Raw genomic sequence first — 22200 nt, 5'->3', positions numbered from 1 at the left:
GTCCCACCTCTGCAGTGCAGACAGACCCTGAGACAGCCACCTGGGTGTCCAGGCTAGTGCCGGTTGGAGTGGAGCTGTTTTTGGTGGCATCTGTCTACAGCAGCCTGGGCTTGAGGTTCGCCCCGGCTGATCTCACGTTGGTTTTCAGTCGCATTATCTTCATGTAATGGAAACATCAAAGTCTCTCAGCCCTGCTCAGGCCTATCAAAGGCAGGGGTGAGCTCAGTGGCTTTAACCTTTTCAATATTACGTGCGTTGTTTGTCCAGTTCCACCGCCCTCCCTGCAGTTTTCTGAGCCTGTAAAAAGGAAGGAAGGAGAATGGCTGGCCAATCGAATTAGAAAACGGCATAAAGGTCAGATTTGTTCAGCTTCCCATTACCTCTTACAGAAATAGACCAAGCGTTGCTACCCCCACCACTGGCAATTAACCACCCCAGGAAATGCCAAAGCTCTAAGGATGAAACTCACCTTATGCAGGCTTCTGGCACCGAGCCACGCACTACTTGAGTAGCCTGGGCACCGCTTGAGTGCCGCTCGAAGGAAATGTTGGCTATAAAACTGGGATTGCAGTCTTGGAAGTGCTGTGGCTCTTTCTAGCTAAATCACTATTACCAGCCCTGAAAGTGCTGAGGCAGTGTTGTCAAGTGGTTAAGGCCCTAGCCTGCAGTTCAAGATCGTAGTGAGGGTCTGGCCCCACCTTGCAATATATGTTGTTTGCCCCCATTACTCCTAACTTGTTTTCAAGATGGAGCTTGATATAAATGTATGCAGGGGATTATATGACTGGGTGGCTTGCGATAGCAGGGGACTGGAGTCTCTGTGTGATGAGATGTAGATTCTGTTCCCGGCTCTTGTCACTGACATACTGTGTGATTTTCTTTTTTTTTTTTTTTTGGGGGGGGGGGAAGAGTCATATTATTCCTCTGTTTTCTCCTCCTGCCTTTCATCTGTCTTGTCTATTTAGAATGTAAGCTCTCTGGTTCATGTGTCTTACCATGTGCATGTGTAACCCACCGGTGAGGGTGTGGTACAGGGCTCCTGTCTGACACACAGAAGATGTGAGTCTCTTACAGCCCCTGCCTACAGAGCCTGGGCTCTTTAGCTCAAGTGGTCACAGCTCATGTCTTTTTAGCTCTGTAGGTCCCCATTTCAATTCCCGGTATGTCATCCCTGAGGGTGGCTGTCAGGCATGCACAGTGCCTAGCACAATGGGGCTCTGATCTCAGTTGTGGTCTTGTGTATGCATAAAAACTGTACTGTTTTGACTGTACTGGTATACTTAACGCAGTCCAACTACTCCACCCCCATGTGGGTGAAACTTTATTGGTATAAAGGCATCCAATACCAGGATAACTAATCCTGTAAGCAAGAAGTGTAAGCTGTACTGCTATAAGGCACTTGTATTTTGATATAACTGCATCCTTACCAGGGGATGTACCAATTTAACTACATTGGTAGAAAAATCACCCCCCTGAATAGTTATACTGGTATAAAATGTGGGCCGGTCAGGTCTAAGCATTGCAAATAATCTTGGAAGCATGTTTGTTGCTGTTTGGCTTCCGAGCACTGGAGATCTTTCTGGTGCCTGACAAAACGTTTGATCCAGATGTTCAGTCGCAGTGCTGGGGGCGGGGGGAGGGAATTTGTACTGCCCAGGAGGAAACATTTTCCTCTGTATAAAATATTTAAGCATCCTTTATAGCCATGAAACCACAATACAGGCCTGAAACATAAGGGGGCTGGTTCACCACTGTGTGTTTGTCACTTGCACCGGTGCAAAGTGGGTTTAAAATGCTACTGGGTCTGAACCGTCCTATTTTGCATAGGAGCAAATGATGGGAGTAGGGGGAAATCAGACCCTTTAGAGGTAAATCTGGTATAAAACAGGAATAACATGGTAGTGAATCAGGTCGAATGCTAGGTTTAAAAAGATCTGACTGTTTGCCTTTGCACTATGTTAGCAGTCAGGCCAGGTAGCCACTAGACCATACAGCCATGAGTTTAAGGACCTGCCCTAAGAGTCAGGAGACTGGGTTCTCTTCCTCGCTTAGCAAGTAGCCTCTTATAAGTCATGTCTCTGTGTACCGCTTTTTCCCATCTATTTAGCTATTAAGCTCTTTTAGGGCGAGGTCTGTCTCTCACTATATATATATATATTGTGACAAAGTTCCTGCTCTACCTTGGTGGGTCTTGCGCTTATTGCCGGATTTGCTCGCCTTGGAGCTTCACGGCAGCCCTCAGCTTGGCTGTTTTTCTGAACCCACAGTCCAGGTCGACTCCTCCTGTGTCTGACCAGGAGTTGGGAGGATTTGGGGGGAACCCGGGCCCGCCCTCTACTCCGGGTTCCAGCCCAGGGCCCTGTGGAATGCAGCTGTCTAGAGTGCCTCCTGGAACAGCTGTGTGACAGCGACAACTCCCTGGGCTACTTCCCCATGGCCTCCTCCCAACCTTCCTCCTGGTGTCTGATAATGCTTGTACCCCTCAGTCCTCCAACAGTCCGCGTTCTCACTCTCAGCTCCTAGTGCCTCTTGCTCCCAGCTCCTCACACGCACACCACAAACTGCAGTGAGCTCCTTTTTAAAACCCAGGTGCTCTGATTAGCCTGCCTTAATTGATTCTAGCAGCTTCTTGATTGGCTTCAGGTGTTCTAATCAGCATGTCTTAATTGTCTCCAGAAGGTTCCTGATTGTTCTGGAACCTTCCCTGTTACCTTACCCAGGGAAAAGGGACCTACTTAGCCTGGGGCTAATATATCTGCCTTCTATTACTCTCCTATAGCCATCTGGCCCGATCCTGTCACAATATATAATGTTTGCACAGAGCCTGGCACAATGGGCTCCAATCTAGGCACTAACAAAGGTGTCAACGTCTGTATGATTTATTCCTATCTTGATCTAAATAACCATACAGAGCGCTTGGTGCCCTCATGATTAATCACACTTGCAACTGCAGACGATGGCCACCTCGCAGGAAAAATGAAGCATATCCTACTAATGAATTAACTCGGCCAATAAAGCAAAGCCGAAAAACAACCTCCATCGTATTTAGGAATATACCTTGAACCTTGCCCCAAAACCTGGTGATCTCAATAGCTTTGGCAGCATGCCATGTTCAGTTCAGGCTATTTCAGGACAATGTGGGGAGCAAGTTGTAGAGTCCAGTGCCTGCAGAAAGCATACTCAGTCAGCAGCACCTGCTCTCTGATACCAAGAGGGAAACCGGTCTAGTGCTTTCTCCAACTGCATCTGTGGCAGTATGTCCTGGGGACAGTGTCTCTTGTAATAATCCCTAGCTCTTGTATAGTGCTTTTTAATCTGTAAATCTCAAAGTGCTCTACAAAGGAGGCCATATCCCCAGTTTACAGATAGGAAAACTGAGGCACAGAGGCTTGTGCAAGGTCGCCTAGTGGCAGAGAATCCCCGTTCAGTGCTCTCAGGCTGGTGGAGGTTTCCTAGGTCATGCCCAACACCTTCTTTTCTGCCTGGAGCGTCGTGGTGTTTCAGGGTTTTCTTTAGGGTGTCTTCTGCAATGCCTGTTACGACTCGGGCTATTTATGCAACCGAGTACACTGAGCCAACAGGCTGGAATTGGCCGCGGTGGGCTCACTGTGTCACTGTCAAAGCAGGGGGTGAAGAAACCTGCGTTCCATTACCAGCGGTGCCACTCGGTTGCCATGTGATGATCCAGGGCAAGTCCCTTTGTTTCCACAAGCGGAAAACTGGAATATCGACTCCTCCTTCCCGTGGTGGATTGCTTGGGTGCTTTGGGCGGGGGAAGGGGCAGTGCATTGTGTTAACACCACCAGTTGGCTTGAGTAACAAAGACAGGGATGCAGGAGGGGAATTTAACAAGCTGTAGACGGTAGTCAACACACGAGCACTTTTCTTGTAGACCTATACCAACAAAATTAAACGTGTGTGGGTCTGCCATTTAGGGAGGGGTGCTTTCTTCATTCAAGGGGGGTGGGGTGTTTGATTATGAGCTCACTTATCGTGGTGTAAATCAGGTGAACTCTACAGCAGTAATGCACCCTGATTCTCAGTTAGTCCCTCCCTGCATTCTGCACGGGCACAGGGAAGTTAGGAACAAATATGCCTGTAAGTCACTTTTGTACTCCTTGCCCAGCCCTGATTCCAGTTAAAGCAGCCTCAGGGCTGCTCCGACTTATGCTATGCTACCCGTTGTCCATTCTGGATCTTGGGAAGCAGAGAATAACTAGCGCAGGGCCCTCCAGCAATGCCTCCTCCTTGTCCCAGTCCTGCCTGCTCCGGGGCAGGCATACAGCCTTTATGCCAGCTGTGCGCCAGCTAAGGAGGCCCCTTGGGCAGGGAGGGTTCTCAGCAGGCTGGAGCAGTACAAAAGGGCCTAAGCGGAACAGAGAATCAGCTCCGGCTGACCTACACCAGTGTAAAACTTGCATGAGAGGAGAATCAGATCTGTTACCTTGAGTTCCTTCTCAAAGCACTTAAGGACGTTCTGGAATTCTTTTTCACTTTATTGTTACATTAACTGCTCCTCTCATAGATTGGAAGTGGCCTGCTAGACTATCCAGCTGACCTCAAAAAGAAAACTACAGACGAAAACTCTCTGGTCAATTTTCCGAAGATAAACTGCCAGCCTTCAAAGCAGCTATCACTGTGCTAAGTGGCTTATAGATTTCCTTTAATAGACGGATGCTACTATTTGTGAGGTACATCAAGGGGGAAGCAAATTGCATTCAATTTGAAAGAGGAAAGGGGATTCCACTGTCTTGCCCACCTGACTCATTCCCCAGCATGCAAGGCCCAAGACAGCCAACATATCCCGCAGCACACAAAAGGGAAAGGGCCGCCCCTGCCCAGAAGAAGCAGCCCAGCTTAACTGCTGGGTTTTTGTCTTGTCCCTGTGCAAGGCAGGGACTCTGAATGGAATAGCTAGGAGGGGGAGGAGGAATGGAGCCGGAGGTGCATTGTCTGAAATGGGAGAGGAAGCTTTGGCCTAGGATTTTGGGAGACCTAGGTTCCATTTCCTACGCGGCGTGACCATGGGCAAGTCCGTTAGCATCTCTGGGCCGCCGTTCCCCCTGTGTGAAGTGGGGATCCTAACACGGCCCTACTTCCCGGGGTTGGTGGGGGGGAGATAAAAGACTGGCTGAGGTGCTGCCCCACTATGATGACAGGGGCCTATCAGATAATTCTTGGAGTAGCAAGGAGCTGCAGGTGGTGATCATAGGGCGTCCCCTTAACTGCATGGGCCCCAAGACTGGAATAAGCGGGGAAAGTGCGGCACGAGAACGCTGGGGTGCATTGATTGGGTGAGAGCCTAGGCCAGGTAGAGCAAGTGACTTTCCCATCCTGCTCCCAATAAAGCCTACAAGGTCAGGCTTTCCTCCTTTCCTAGGTCACGCCAATAATACATAGCAGAACATAGGCGGTGTCCCCAAGCCTTGCTACTTATATGAGCTCCCTGCCTCTGTCCCGAGCTCCCTGCCTCTGTCCCAAGCTCCCGCTGAGCAGAGAGACAGGCCCACCTCTCTCATGGAGTTCACCAGCCGCTTTCTGCAGGGCTCTAACTCCTGCTAACAGGGCTGGGAGAGCAACAGACCAGCCCTGCCTTTCCCCGCAAGGTGGCTGATCCTGCTGCAGGCTGCTAGCCTTGTGGCAGTTCCCTTGTGTTGCCGGCACCCAGTGCCGAGAGGCTGAACAACAGCTTGAGTTGGTTCGTTACCCGGTGTGCTGCACCCAATAATCACAACGGGGTGGAGAAGCAGAAAAGTTTATTTGAAGCTTCAAAAAGGTACAGGGAGATTTGAATCTCAAATCCTGTACAACAGAGCAGGAAGTTACACAGGCTTTTATACATCCTTTTTCCCAGCATACTTATCCAATAGCAAGCTGCTCCAAGTATCCATATAGCCAGCCAATCCAGTTCCCAGCTAGTTCCCTGATTCTCTGTATCATTTGTTAAACTATACATAAAGCTGCTTTATTCAGCATTGTTCTTCCATATCTCCCCTGTTTGGCCTTGCTTAGTTTCAGGCAGTCTGACTCTGCAACATAGTGTTGCAGATTCTCAGCATAACTGCTGTGTGTGCCTCCAGGCAGGGGGGCCAAGGACACTTGGGCCTAGCACGCAGAGCTGCTGCGAGTGCCTCCAGGCAGGAGGGGGGGCCAAGGACACCCGGGCCTAGTGCGAGGGGGCTTCATCGACACTCGTGGTCTTCCATCCCCTCGAGTTACCTAGTGGCCATGCCCCAGTGTTCCCAACACTTGCATCCCTACAGTCTCAGCTGTAATTGGGGGAAGAGGCAGGAGTGCCGACCGCCACTATGGCATTGTTCTAAAATGACACTGATGTTCTGTTTGCCAACCCCCATCGCCTCCTCTCTTGATACAGGAGGAGCAGGGGTGGACACAGGCAGCCTCTGCCCATGTGTTGCGTTTCTAAGCAGCAGACACACTCCAGTAAAGTCGTCATGGGTGCCTGGAAGCCTAAGGGAGGTGGGGATGGTGCAGCTGTGCCCCACTGTGCCCCGCATCAATTATTCCCCTGGCACTGAGGCCTGGATTCGACTCGAGCCTGAGCCCCAGCTGCTGGAGTTGCCTCCTGTCACCCTCTCTCTAAATCATATTCTCTCTCATCTGTGTGCTCCTCTGGCGTGTTGGCGACCCACTCGCAGCAGCGGAGGGCGGTCGGCCCCCATCCTGCTCCTGCCTTTGATGGGAGCTGCTGGGAAACTTCTCTCCCTGCGTCGGCATGGCGTCCGTGGGCTCTTGGGAAAGGGCTTTCCTCTGCAAGGCCCTGCTCAGGGATCTGATGAGCAGATCAAGGGGGGGAAACACCAATCGGTTATGCTTTTCGAATCTGAGTCTTTCCTTCCGCTCAATCTTTTGTGCGTCTTCACGGTTGATCAGAAGAGATGCTGCTAGGTTAAAAATCCTGTGCATGAGGCTAGGTATATAGACACAAGTGTCTGTAAAAGACCGAGCTGCTGGTGCCAGGGGAGGAGGGCGGGTAGCTACCTGTGCAGGTGTTTATCTGTAGGTTTACCCCAGGGTGTGTCTACAAATAGATCCCGGCGTGTGTATGTTTAAATACAGACCTGTCTCTGGGTACATAGAGATACTAGTGTTTGTGTATGAAAGATTTTTTAGATGAGCGTGTGTAGATAGAAAGGAGGAAACCCATCCCTCTGTTTGTGTGAATTGCAATAAGGGTGAAACAGGGAAAATCAGCACTGGGCCAGCAAGAAAATAATCAATACAGGCCCTGATCCTGCAAGCTGCTCTATGAGGGGAGGGGGAGGGATAGCTCAGTGAGCATTGGCCTGCTTAAACCCAGGGTTGTGAGTTCAATCCTTGAGGGGGCCATTTAGGGATCTGGGGCAAAAATTGGGGATTGGTCCTGCTTTGAGTAGGGAGTTGGACTAGATGACCTCCTGAGGTCCCTTCTAAGCCTGATATTCTATGATGAGGCTGGATGCTTGTGTAGCCATGGAGCCCTGCTGAAGCTGAAGGGGCAGTGTGGGGGTGTACCTGCATGGAGCAGCTTGCAGGATCAGGGCAATAGGGTGAAACTCATCCCTATGCAGCCGCCAGCCTGAGGCCCATGCACTTACCTCTTGTTTAAGCCCATAAGGCAAATTCATCCCTATGGCAGTGCTAGAGATGGTGCAAGGAGGGAGGGGAGGGTGGCTTGTGCTTCCCTGAATTTGGGGCTGGTTGGGGCACCAGTACAGCATGGGGCTGCCCTAACTTATGCTTCTTTCTACCCGTAGCCTGCTTGGGGCAGCATAGAATCCCTGGGGAGCAGGTCAGCCCCAGCCAGGCCTCACTTCGTTCTTGTCATGCCCTACATTCCTCCACCTATGGGTCACCTTGGCACACAGCAAGCACAGGGAGTGCAGAAGCTGAGGCAGAGATGATGCACGGCTGGTAAGGAGCCCTACTGCTCTGGCAGGATTCAGGAGGGGGAGCAGTTTGGGGGAAATTCCCAACCCTATATCAAAGGTCTTGATTAAGGTTTGCAAGCAAAGGACTAAAGAAGAATGGCATTTAGCTATTCGGTACTGAAGGCGAGGGAGGGAGAGATCACTAGGAAGAGATTCTGTGAGGAGTAAATTTCACTCAGGTACAATCTAGAAGAGTTTTGGAAGGAGAAGTCTCTCTGCCAACAAACATCCAGGGCAATAATGCAAAGAAACAAGAGGCCATGGATGGGACTGGAAGGAGGGAATTGCCTGTAATCGATTCAAACATTTATTACAAAAATTGCAATTGAAACATGACACGAATTGCAAATGCATCAGTCACTTCAGAAAGACTGTTGGATGGATTTTTTGGGGGGTGGGGAGAGAATAAATTAGGATGCCAACAATTTTTCTGGAGATTGATGCATTACCTGGGTAACGTCATCAATAAGAAAAGGGCTCTGGAGTGCTATAATGTTTCTTATGGTCCATCAAGATCTCTCATCCCTTAAATATTCCTGCAGAATGCTTTTAAGCAGCAAGCAGGAGGTGGCTAAGCCAAGTGGTACATTCAGGGGTGACTGAGTTCACAAGGTTGGGACAAGAAGAAAGTACGTTCTGAGTACACAAGAGTTTGGTTCTTCCCTGCTCTACCCTGCAAGCTACTCTTGGCGTCTATCGCGTCTTTCACCCCTGCCTAGTACTTGAAGCTTCCATATATCGGCCAGAGTTCTGCCAGCAGGACAGGTGCCGACGATGCGTTGTTCTTTGTACAGCGAATGTAGTGAAACAGTTTCCATCAGAAATGGTCTTTCTTTGACCTTAAGAGAACCGCAAAACAAAGAAATGCCCAGGAGAGAGCACAGTGTGTGTACTTCCTAGGTATTTTGTATTACACAGCACCTAGGCGCTCTAGTCAGGGACCAGGATCCCACTGCACTAGGTGCAGTACAGAACCAAAAGGTGTTCCCTGCCCCAAAGAGCCTACCACCTCGATGAGCCTGCACTGAACTGCACACAAACTAGAGATGGGACTCTGCAAACAAAGACTGGGGTTTTCCAAGGAGCCTCAAGGTGATGCCCAGCTCTTCTTGGGCAGCTCCATTCCTTACACTGCTTGAAAAATCCCAGGGAGTTAAATTTGAGCCCATTGAAGCCAGTGGGAGTCTTGCTATTGACCTCAACGGTGCCAGGATTTTGCCCAGAGTCTTCAGCGATACAGAGGTTCAGACATGGAATCGGGCGCTGTGTTTCTAATCTCACACCACTCTGTACCAGGAATAACTAGATAGAATTCAGTAGAGTTACCCTAGCTTTATGCTGGTCTAAGTGTTGGGAACACTGGGGCATGGCCACTAGGTAACTCGAGGGGATGGAAGACCACGAGTGTCGATGAAGCCCCCTCGCACTAGGCCCCGGTGTCCTTGCCCCCCCCCCGCCTGGAGGCACGCACAGCAGCTCTGCGTGCTAGGCGCAAGTGTCCTTGGCCCCCCCCGCCTGGAGGCACACACAGCAGTTATGCTAAGAATCTGCAACAGTATGTTGCAGAGTCAGACTGCCTGAAACTAAGCAAGGCCAAACAAGGAAGATATGCCCTCTGTGGAGATAGAGGCGGTTAGGGACTATTTAGAAAAGCTGGACGTGCACAAGTCCATGGGGCCGGACGAGTTGCATCCGAGAGTGCTGAAGGAATTGGCGGCTGTGATTGCAGAGCCACTGGCCATTATCTTTGAAAACTCGTGGCGAACCGGGGAAGTCCTGGATGACTGGAAAAAGGCTAATGTAGTGCCAATCTTTAAAAAAGGGAAGAAGGAAGATCCTGGGAACTACAGGCCAGTCAGCCTCACCTCAGTCCCTGGAAAAATCATGGAGCAGGTCCTCAAAGAATCAATCCTGAAGCACTTGCATGAGAGGAAAGTGATCAGGAACAGCCAGCATGGATTCACCAAGGGAAGGTCATGCCTGACTAATCTAATCGCCTTTTATGATGAGATTACTGGTTCTGTGGATGAAGGGAAAGCAGTGGATGTATTGTTTCTTGACTTTAGCAAAGCTTTTGACACGGTCTCCCATAGTATTCTTGTCAGCAAGTTAAGGAAGTATGGGCTGGATGAATGCACTATAAGGTGGGTAGAAAGCTGGCTAAATTGTCGGGCTCAACGGGTAGTGATCAATGGCTCCATGTCTAGTTGGCAGCCGGTATCAAGTGGAGTGCCCCAAGGGTCGGTCCTGGGGCCGGTTTTATTCAATATCTTCATAAATGATCTGGAGGATGGTGTGGATTGCACTCTCAGCAAATTTGCGGATGATACTAAACTGGGAGGAGTGGTAGATACGCTGGAGGGGAGGGATAGGATACAGAAGGACCTAGACCAATTGGAAGATTGGGCCAAAAGGAATCTGATGAGGTTCAATAAGGATAAGTGCAGGGTCCTGCACTTAGGACGGAAGAACCCAATGCACAGCTACAGACTAGGGACCGAATGGCTAGGCAGCAGTTCTGCGGAAAAGGACCTAGGGGTGACAGTGGACGAGAAGCTGGATATGAGTCAGCAGTGTGCCCTTGTTGCCAAGAAGGCCAATGGCATTTTGGGATGTATAAGTAGGGGCATAGCGAGCAGATCGAGGGACGTGATCGTTCCCCTCTATTCGACATTGGTGAGGCCTAATCTGGAGTACTGTGTCCAGTTTTGGGCCCCACACTTCAAGAAGGATGTGGATAAATTGGAGAGAGTCCAGCGAAGGGCAACAAAAATGATTAGGGGACTGGAACACATGAGTTATGAGGAGAGGCTGAGGGAGCTGGGATTGTTTAGCCTGCAGAAGAGAAGAATGAGGGGGGATTTGATAGCTGCTTTCAACTACCTGAAAGGGGGTTCCAAAGAGGATGGCTCTAGACTGTTCTCAATGGTAGCAGATGACAGAACGAGGAGTAATGGTCTCAAGTTGCAGTGGGGGAGGTTTAGATTGGATATTAGGAAAAACTTTTTCACTAAGAGGGTGGTGAAACACTGGAATGCGTTACCTAGGGAGGTGGTAGAATCTCCTTCCTTAGAGGTTTTTAAGGTCAGGCTTGACAAAGCCCTGGCTGGGATGATTTAACTGGGAATTGGTCCTGCTTTGAGCAGGGGGTTGGACTAGATGACCTTCTGGGGTCCCTTCCAACCCTGATATTCTATGATTCTATGATTCTATGAAAAAACAATGCTAAATAAAGCAGCTTTATGTATAGTTTAACAAATAATACAGAGAATCAGGGAACTAGCTGGGAACTGGGTTGGCTGGCTATATGGATACTTGGAGCAGCTTGCTATTGGATAAGTATGCTGGGAAAAAGGATGTATAAAAGCCTGTGTAATTTCCTGCTCTGTTGTACAGGATTTGAGATTCAAATCTCCCTGTACCTTTTTGAAGCTTCAAATAAACTTTTCTGCTTCTCCACCCCGTTGTAATTATTGGGTGTAGCACACCAGGTAACGAACCAACTCAAGCTGTTGTTCAGCCTCTCGGCACTGGGTGCCGGTAACATAAGTGACGGGACAATCGGCCCCAGCATCATGGCCGTTCCAGAGCTGAATGCACCGTTGTCTGGGAGAAAGATTCCACTCAGTGTGGGTTCTGCTGCTTGGAAGAGATTGTAGCGGTGGGCAGGTTTGGGGGCTGAGTCAGATACTTGGCTGGCTCCATATACACAGGAAATGCAGCAGTAGCCATGAAGGGCCTTAAGCCAATGCTATCCACCAGCAAAATCTCATGGGACCTCATTCACCCACTTGGAACCAGTCCCAATGCCACAAGCCATCATAACAGCTGGGGGGATAGTGCATAACCCAGCTACTGCCTCCAGGGCATTAACCGATGTAAAGGTCCCAGGGAAAAAATGGTTGCTGCACCCCTGGGGAAGGGTTCAAGTGGACAAATGCCCCGTCTCAGGAGGTAAACAACTGCTTATCCACAGGGGAGAGGCAAGTTCCCAGTGAGGAGAAGGTGACATTGATCCTCCCATTACCTCTGGGCTTTGAGCTTTCTGCTCTGTTGAGATTTTGCTTACACTAATGTCAAGGACCCCGTCCGTCTTCATGTCTAGCAACTCAGGTGCAATCTATAAGGTGAGGTAGGATTTAGCTTTCTCTCTATGGATGAAGTGCAATCCCCACTTCACAGCCAAGCACCGTGTGGGGTATTTAACCCTCTCCCCCCCCAAGATTTCCCCCTCATCTCCATGTACACAGATCTACAGACATAACTGGCTGTGCATCAGGTGGATGCTCTCCAGTGACTGCAGAGCAAAGAGTGGAATGACCAATGGGGAGGCAGGAGCAGGGAAGGGGTCAGGCTTAATTCTGCTTTCGGTGACCTTGGGCAAGTCACTTTCCTGCTCTGTGCCTCAGTTTCCCCATCTGTAGAAGGGGGCATAACGATACTGACCTCCTTTTGTAAGCACTGTATAAAAATAGGCATTGTTGGAGCTATATCCGGCAACAAGGCTCCCATAAGCAGGACAGAGTCCCCTCCTACAGACGTTGGGGAGAAGCACAAAGCCATTATTGTGATGGACTTGCCAAAAAAAAAAAAGAAAAAAATAGCATCAGATGGGATAAAAGCCCTGTGCTATGATCAGGCCAGCGCAGCATCACCAGTTTGCTAACAAAACAGCCCCTGAGTCCATGAGTGCTTAACTCTGCTCGAGTCTGACATACGCTGTCACTCTGGCGAAGGCATTTGCTGGAGATGTTCCTTCTTCTTGTGTGTCTTCCCCCCTCTAACGTGTTGCCCAGCATTGGCAGAGGAGCCGTCAGTAACCATCAATCCAAGGAGCAATCGGCAGATGTCAGAATAACAAACCTCCTTGCTCTGTCTCTGCCCAGGCCCTTGTTTAGCTGCTGCTACTTTGAAATGCCATGGACTAGCCAGCTTGCCATGGAAGGCTGATGGCAGGGTGGAATCATGAGCCACCTTCCACCTCTGATATCCTTTCACTTCTTCCTCCTCTGAACTTCGTGGCCGTCCATCGGGGCTCTCCAAAGCTGGATCAGATCACAAAATCCCCATCAAAAAAATATTTAGGGAGGCAGTGATCTAGGGGATAGAACACTGGACTGGGAGTCTGGATTCTCCCCCAGCCCTGCCACTGAACTGTTGTGTGCCCTTTCGCAAGTCTCTTGGCTTTGCCATGCTCCTGTTTCTCCTTCCACCCTTTGTCTGTCCTGTGAACTCTTTAGAAAGAGAAAGGCCTTGCCCTATGTGTATGAATGGTGCTTAGCACAATGGGGCCTCCAGGTGCCAATAAGTGGCGCAGGCCCTGATCAAAAGTGAAGGGCTCAGTTCTCGAATCAAATCATACTTTGGGTATATTATTTATATGTAGTGCCAAAGGCCTCAACCAAGAGCCCCATGTACAAACACAAGAGCCAGCTCTGTCTTGAAGAGCTTGTTGTCTAAGCAAAGGGTGGGAGACAAGAAGGATTATTGCATTTTTCAGATGGGGAAGTGAAGCCTGGGGAGTCTACAGGGCTTGACCATGATCGTACAGGGAACCTGTGGCACAACTGTGAGTCAGATCCAATTCCCTGAGCCCTGGTCTAGTATTTTATACCCCAGGCCCCACCCTTCCTTTCTAGGTGGGGAGTTTGTGTTTTTGATCCCTATCTAATTTGTGACCGTTGTGGTGTGTGTGTGTGTGTGTGTGTTTTGCTTGGGTTTACTCTTGCACTTGTCCTTTGCCTTGTTAGGCTAGCACGTAGGCAGTGATCCTCACTGGGTCACAATGGGAGAATGCCCTTAGATATGGAACTGGGTTTTCTCCACTGTCACAGCTCGTAGCCCTGGTTCTGTATGCAAACTGGGGCTACCCTCATGGCATTAAAAATCCCCACTGGCTGGAAAGCTAACCTACGTTAGTAGGCCTAGCAACAAAGATGCACTGACTGCTCTGTGCATGGCTTTTCCTTCTGAGCTTGTCTGGGGTAAATGAAAGGGAAACATAGCTGGGAATCTGCACTGCTGACAATCAGATTTGCATAGCTCACTCTGTGGGGTGCACAGTGCCTCAATTAGAACCATAGGTGGTTCTCCTAGGCTGAATTCCTACTGGACTAAAACTCTCTCTTCCTCTTGTTGAGACAAACACATGCGATGCCTTGTTACAAGTTCATCCCCATGTGACATACTTGTCTTACGAGAAATTATACAGATTGACCTCCTAGGAATTTGATGTTTATTTTCCTGCCAAGAGGGCTCAACTCTACTGGGCATTTTATCTTCCCAGAGATATGTATTTGTCTTCCTGGGAATTACACCTGATGGGCTGGTTCTTCTGTGCTTGGGCAATCATGAGCACTTGTCTTGACAGGAATCTTATGATTCCTAGATCAGCATTTCCCTGCAGGACAGATAACCCTTATATTCCAGGCATGATAAATGTGCATGATCCCTAGAAGGGTATGGGACAGTGGTGATTCACTCTGAATCTCTCTGATATTGGCTGTGTGCTCCCAACGTGCACAGAACACAAGGACACCTTCTCCGGGTCCATACAGCTGACAAACAGCTGGCCAAACCCTGTAACCAATCACCCTGAAAAGGCAGGATGGCCTTGGGTGAGTCATGCTTCTTGTTTCTGGCCACCCGTGCTCTGCTCTTGGGCATTTCCTGACACTGGACCCAGGATCTCAACTTCCAGTTCCCTGCTCTACCTGCTTGGTCGTGTTCCTCCCACCCCCATAAGCCGAGCTTCCAGGAGAAGACAGAACCTGGAGTGTTTTCCTGGCCGACCATCTAAACCACTGTTTGATGGACAAGAGCCTACCTTGGAAACCATCTGACCAGAGCGTAAATAGGCCTGGTGCCATCTTAACAGATGGCTGGGAGCGTGGGCAGCCAAAAAGCAGTGCGTGAGCATTAAATGTATATGCTAAGGGCACGAGTCCCAGAAGAGAGCATCCAAGGGGGTCTGTTACTCTGTAGGCACCAACAGTTCCCATTGATATTAACAGGAGCCGTGCATAAAGGGTGAAATTCACCCCCTGCAAAAGGCAGCCACAAGGGCTGAAGTGATGAATGTGCTGGCTCTATGAATTTCACCCAAAGAGAGGGGTGACTACGTTCCAGAAAGCTGCCTGTGTACAGGTGGCTAGCTCAGGGGGAGATGGGATGCTCTGGAAAGACCAGAGGCCACCGAATTCCCATCCAGATTCTGAAGAGCCCCCAATGCGGGGGTGTCAGGAACTGTGGAATGGGGCTTGTCTCCGGTTATAATTATAGTATATTAGCAGTCCCTGTGAGCTTTGGTGTAGCACCTCTCATTGGAGGAGCTCAAAGAGTTATGGGGAGGAATACCGAGGATGCTCTGTATATGTCTTTTCTGTGGCCAGATTATGTTTGTTTTAACATGGCTACTGTTTGGGGGATTCCACAGGTAATGCATGCCCCTCCCCCCGATTTCAGGCACTTCCATTTTTGAGAGCCAGCCTGAGATACATAGAACCAGATTCTCCAAAGCACTGACCACCCACAGCTGGTATCACTGGAACTGCTGGCTGCAAAGGCCCTTTGAAAATCTGGCCCCTGCTACGTGTGTTTGAGTGCTAAATGCTTTAGAAAATGCCAGCCTTTGGGGGCCTCATTTTCAGAGCAGCTGAGCACCTGGAGTTCTAGATGAAGTCACCGGAGTCACTCCAGATTTCCACCAGCTGCTCATGGCTGGAGCCTTTCCCCACTGCCTTGCCCCTCCCAGAGCCCTTCACTGGCACATGAGGCTATCCTTTTCACTGCAGTGCATAGCTACACGTACCCTACACACTGCTGCCAATGGCATGTCGTGTAGACATAGCCCTAGTGTAGACACAACCTACTGGGATATAAGTGTTACACATCCCCCTCTGTGCCCAATCCACAGAGGATTTGAGGGAGAACATTAGCTCGAGCTGTGGCAGATAACGCTTACAGCTCTAGAGATTCCCCAGTGCAGCTCTTGCTCTCGGCCAAGATGTTGGTACTAGCATTTGCACCGGTGCAATTTACCGCTGCTTGAACCCAGAGTAGTGGCTGGGTTATGTGGCTTGTGCCTGGCTGCGCTAGGAGCAATGCCATCAGTGGCTGAATTTGGGGCAAATCCCCCTGTGTGGACAAGTCCTGAGAATTGCTAGCGGATCTGTCTGCAGGATTGGGACTTAACATTCGTCAGGATCCAACAAGTGAAGGACATCTCCGGCTGAAGAACGAGGAGGGAGATCAATAGAACAGTCACACTGGTGTGCATCAGCTGCATCTTGAAATGTATTTAATATGCTAAAATACACTCCCCCGTTTTGCTATTTATGGAAAACAAGCGTCTAATCCTCAAGCCGCGATTTTGCATTTTGTGCTGAGCAGGCCGTTTCTGCTGGTGCCGCCGGGGAGGGGGAAGCACTCCACAAATTGCAGCGCAAGCTGCAGAAGAGAACGGAGCAGCCCATTTAACCTATCATGAAATCAAAGGAGAATCAAGCAAGTCGAAGCTGCTGAGACACCAAATGTCTCGAAGTGAGTGCAATTGGTTCGGTTAGTATTTGCACTTTAACTTGACCTGCACTTTTAAAACAGAAATCAATGCTTTAAAGATCCATTTGTTTCTGGTCCCTTGGCTCTGTAGGGGCCAGGGTCTGTCAGGGCTCAACTCCTACACACTGGCCAGACTTGTAATGAGCTTCATATAGTAACCAAAATTTCACGTTGGAGGGCTTAAAGTTAGGCATCTAAATAAGTGCCCTGTATTGCAGAGTAATACAGGACGTCAGTGCAGGTGCTCAGTATCCCTGAACATCAGACCATTTACATGGACACCTAAGTAGATACCTAACTCTACAGAGCCCACATGGGCAACATCTGCCAGTGTTTTTATTTGGCAGTGTGTGCATGCTTATGTGAGTGCGTGTAGGTGCACCTATGACAACTGCCATCTTGGTCAACACAGCAGGGATTAGTCTGCAGAAGAGAAGAGTGAGGGGGGATTTGATAGCAGCCTTCAACTACCTGACGGGGCGGGGATTCCAAAGAGGATGGAGCTAGGTGGCTCTCAGTGGTGGCAGGTGACAGAAAAAGGAGCAATGGTCTCAAGTTGGAGTGCGGGAGGTCTAGGTTGGATATTAGGAAACACTATTTCACTAGGAGGGTGGTGAATCACTGGAATGGGTTCCCTAGGGAGGTGGTGGAATCTCCATCCTTAGAGGTTTTTAAGGCCCGGCTTGACAAAGCCCTGGCTGGGATGATTTAGTTGGGGTTGGTCCTGCTTTGAGCAGGGGGTTGGACTAGATGACCCCCTGAGGTCTCTTCCAACCCTAATCTTTGATGATTCTATTAATTGAACTGGGGATCTCTAGAGCTAAAACCCTGAGCTGTTACAGCTGAAGAGACAAGACTCCCTAGTTAGGGCGGTTGTAGATTCATATCCTGTGCTGATTGGACAGAGCGGGAGGCCTGCAGCACATACTCATGTATCAGTCACAGGCATGTACAAGAGAGTGTGCGCATCTGTGCGTTGGTCTGAGTGTGTGCATGAAAACAAATGTCAGGAACTTGAAGATTTCCAGCATTAAACAAACCAATGGCAGCACATGTAGCTCTTGGAATTCACAACACCTTTGTGTTCCTTGCTTCTGCACTCTCTGTCCCAGGGGCCATTCCCTGCAAATGTTGCATGCTGAGTTATCTACAGGTGCAGTCTATGAGCAAATCCTGTATGACCACTGATGTCATAAAGGTTGCCTGCTTCTGTCTGTCCTGAGAGCCAGTGGCAGCAGTGTGTGTGTGTGTGTGTGTGTGTGTGTGTGTGTGTGTGTGTGTGTTCCAAGTGCACACAGGTTGCCGCACAATTAGGACAGAGCAGAGCTAAAGCAGACCAAAGCCAGCTTCATCACTCCAGTACATTGGATGATCTCACCTTGCACCAATCAATTCCTCTACGTACAGACATTCTACTGCCAGAACAGAGGCAAGACTGATCTTGTCCTGACAAAGGCTGCTCCGCTTTCGGTTGATGATAAAAGGCCCCATGCCAAGATGGTGCTCGCTTGCCCGATTGCCCATGGCAATGTCGTGCTCACGGTCGTGGCGGTTGCAAGAACTGGTGATTATCACAGATGTCACTGAGTCTGTTAAGAGTTTTATGGTTCCCTTGTTCACTTGTTTCTGTAGGGATTCCAGTTCATGTTACCAACTTTGGCCTGCATCCAAAATAAGGAGGACGCTGAGAGGTGTTTTTGTCTGAGATCTTCACAGAGTTCCCTGCCTCTCTCCAATTTCATTCCTGCCCTTGGATTGGGCAATCAAACAACATTGCTAAAGCACACAAGGCCTAAAGGTCAGTGATCCTCCAACTTGAAACTGAGTTGTCAGTCTGGCAATAATAGGTAATTGCACACCCTGGTGTCTATTTCAGCAGAAGCTGTGAGTGGTCAGAGCCCCTTAAAATTAAGCCATTTTTGTCCAGGTTACCAAAATATGGACTTAAGGGCCAAACTTCAGGCACCCAAGTTTGTAAATTTTGTATTTAGTGTCTTGGCTAAACCCAATCCAAGTCAATAGTGTTACCCCAGGGATGAATTTGTCCCTTTGTACCCAAGCTTCACTTTGGATAATATTTTCCTACCTTCATTAAATCACTAATGTTTATAGAGGGCTTTAAGATCCTTAGATGGACTTGGCTAGAGGAAATCCGAGTATAATGTGGGATTTCTTTTTCATTGGCATCTTTTGCTGATTAGCCCACACCATACCCACTTAACTTAATGGCTCATGCATCTTCCAAGCCCTACATTTTCGGAGGTGCCTTAGGAAACAGAATGCCCACTTTACCATAGGGAGGTTGCATTGATAATGTGAAGCCAGGAGAGCTAAAAATTTCTGCAGTGTCTCTTGAGCTGAGCCGATGCGTTGTAATGGAGCTTTTCCATGTCACACCTTTTGGTACTAACCCAAGGAGAGGGGTAGCGCTCTCTTGCCAGTTTGTTTCTTATATAGTAAAAATTCACCCACCATGCTGAGCTCTTCTGAAAATCTGGCCCCACTGGTTTGTGCAGAGCGCTTGTGAAAATGCTGGCTGAAGAAAGGAAGAGTTGTCTAGTCGTTAGAGAACAGGAGTCAAAAATTCTGATTTTCGTCCTTAGCTCTGCTTAATGACTCCATGGGTGACCTCCGGCAAGTTGCTTAACCTCTGTGCCTCAGTTTCCTATCTTTAAAATGGAGATAATCCTTTTGTCTATTTAGCTTGTAAGCTCTCTAGGGCAAGGACTGTCTCCCTGTGTGTCTGTACAGCACCTTAGTGCTGGTCTTCATAAAGGCCTCTAGCTACTCCAGTAATAACTAGGCATGACTTGATGGATTCAGTTGAGATTGGCTTTGGGATCTGGGGGTTCACTGGACCCTGAAATTAAAGAAAATCTGAGGAGGAAGGGATGACAATCCACCTGAACCCTGGAGAATGGAAAGTTAATGTAAATCTCTAACAAGCATGCAACTCAAGCTCTATCAAGACAAAACGCATGAAGGTTCATCTGTAGATTGCCTGGAGGCCTCTTTAATTTATGAGCCGGAGAGGGTCTAAGAGGGTTTATAGGCCCTTGGCTGACAGTGAGGCAACACTCAATGAGGACAGTGCAGGAAAGTAGGTCGTTTACCACAAGCATAACCAGCCAGCCCGCACTCAGCAGGGATCAGCTGTTCTCAGCAATCAAGATCATAGGTGCGAAGCAGCCGCTGTGTATCTGAGAGCTGAAAGGCTTTTGCTGAAGCGAAGGGAGCCCTGCATAGTACTCTGCCAGAATAACTCTTCTACAAACATTGTCTATTTTAAATTACATAGATATGCCAAACTGCCATGTCTATGGAAGGGTGCATGTTACTGACTACATTTCCCGTGTATTTTAAGCATGCCTGTGCCAATGCAGCATGCTAACAGTTCAGCAATTTAAAATAATTACTGGATACGTCTCGAAGACTCCTTCTGAGCCTTGTCTTCAAAGACGGGGCAGGGTAGGCTGGCTCTATTATGGAAACTCCTTGTACCAATTTATGTTTAGATGTTAGAGCCCACAATCTAAATGGACATTGTTACAGTTTCAGGGTAACTGCACCTTCCATGGTTCATTTCAGAAATTTCCAGTCAGGTCTCCAGCTGTCACCTGTCTCTGGGCCAGGACCCTTGTCCCACTCCCTTCTGATCAGGGGGTTAAGGCTACCCATCTCCCTGCCTTACTGCCTAAAGCCTAGTGCTTGTGGTTTACTTTCTTTGCAAGGGTGATGAACAGTGCATTGCTAGCAGTTATGAGTTGCCACACAATTCCTTCTAAGTAAGCACATTTATTCTTAAGGCAAAAGCATTACAGAGCAAACATAATAAAAAAACCAAACGGATTTAAACACACACTAAACTCACCAGAATTCACCCCCTCAGTCTTATGGGGCCCTAATAGGCCAACGTCTTTCCACTCCTTCCGCAAAGTCTGGGGGCTGCCCCTTGGAAAGAAGGTCCTGTCCATTTGCTGAACCAGAAAGGAGGCCTTCAGTCAGTTTAAACCCAGCCTTTTGATATCCAACTTGTCTGTTGATCTCTGGAAAATCCAGCATGAATCAGTATATACAAGGCTTCTCCGGTATATGCAGTACATAGTACCTCTCTGGAGGGGTTTACTACCAGAGTGATTCACCTTAATCAAACTCCACCTCACCCCATATTTAGTTGCTGGCAGAGCTGCCGTAACCCTCCTTCTCTCCACCCAGCATTGCATGCAACCCCTGGCCCACAGGGATCTATAAACCATTCATACATTTAATACACTGTGGTCCCCAAACACTGGGGGCAGTTGGAGTATCTATCTAGAATGGAAGGAGAGAGGGAGAGACAGATTTATATTATCCCCATGCACATATTTATCTTCAGAGGCTGCTAGTCTTGCATCGACTGCTGGCTCTTTCAAGATGTCTTTGCATGTTGGGCATACCCAATAGCTAAGGTTACCTGGTGATGATAACATGCCAGCTTCAGTTTTGTAGTGAGTGTGCAGCTCACCAAGGCTCTGAGAACTGCAACAGCTTCCTGAATGAAGGAATTGTTATAGATTTTGAACGTGTCCAAGGGAGACCAGAGGAAAAGGCTTGGCGTCTGAGGTGTTCCTGTGAATCTGTCTCGTGATTGTAGGTCAGTGTTTTAATACAACTATTGAGAAGTGAATGAATATCTGAAGCTTTTCCCAATAAATCTTGAATTTGTAGTGGCTCATTAACATATTAATGAGTCTGCGAATCCACTGGTAAAAACACACTGGTATTGCCATTCAGAAACACAACACCTGACAGTTACACACAGTTACAGAGCATCTCCTGCATGTTCCTTATGACGGATGATGTGCACCAGAATCTCCAGCTTTGCTTTTAACAAGACCAAAAACGGGTGTGAATTTTTGTGCTGGATTCTGACAGTTATTGATGGTCTCAGCTGAGAGGCCAAGGAGTGAACTGGCCATGGAGAATCAACTGTTTTACCTTCCAAGATGCTGGATTGAGGCTCACTTGTGGGCTAGCACTGGGAAAGGTGCCCTGCCTCTGCCCATTTTGTATCTGTCCTGTTCAGCTTCTAACGCTAGGGTCAATTTGGCACATTTCCAAGGGCACCATCATAAAATGCAAAGTCTGTTGTGTGAGGAAGGCTGGTCCATTGGTTAGAGTGCTAGTCTGGAGACTCTGGTTCCATTTCATACCCCACCACAGACTTCCTCTGTGACCTTGAGCAAGTTACTTATGCCCAGATTTTTAAAGGTAGCTTGGTGCCTAACTCCCATTGATTTCAACAGGAGCACCCACAAAGTTGGCGCCTATCATAGAATCGTAGAATATCAGGGTTGGAAGGGACCTCAGGAGGTCGTCTAGTCCCACCCCCTGCTCAAAGCAGGACCAATCCCCAATCTATGCTCTGATATATATTATCTGAGGATCTGGTCCATTGGCTTCAGACTTCTAAAATGGTGAATGGGTTGCATTTCTGCCTGGTTATAAAATATCACTTATTCTCCACAATGGAAAACTCTCCAAGGCACTAGGGATTCTTACTGGGTGGACCCTGACTGATTCCTTGACTCCTCACAGTGCTGTGGATATGCACCAAGATTTTGCCAAGTGTCTACAATTTGGAGTGGCCTCTTAAAGAGGCCTGATTTTTAGAGGGCAGGTGTCCAATGCTTTCTCTAAACCAGGGCCCTTCTTGGCAGCTGAAGCTGGG

General features: G+C 48.7%; 1 protein-coding gene across 1 annotated transcript in view; it reads right to left on the bottom strand.

Moving 5' to 3' along the window:
• Window positions 1–276: 276 nt before the first annotated feature.
• The window catches only part of LOC311510979 (potassium voltage-gated channel subfamily A member 3-like), a 102647-nt gene continuing 80723 nt past the window's right edge, over window positions 277–22200 (bottom strand). The window contains exon 2 of the mRNA XM_084611155.1: window positions 277–297. The gene's annotated coding sequence lies outside the window, so the exon portion shown is untranslated. The remainder of the gene's footprint in view (window positions 298–22200) is intronic.

The sequence above is a fragment of the Lepidochelys olivacea genome (genome assembly GCF_965140295.1).
Source record: "Lepidochelys olivacea isolate rLepOli2 genome assembly, chromosome: 21".
Lineage (NCBI taxonomy): Eukaryota > Metazoa > Chordata > Testudines > Cheloniidae > Lepidochelys > Lepidochelys olivacea.
The sequence above is the reverse complement of the archived record's forward strand: the minus strand, read 5'-3'. Positions and strand labels throughout refer to the sequence as shown.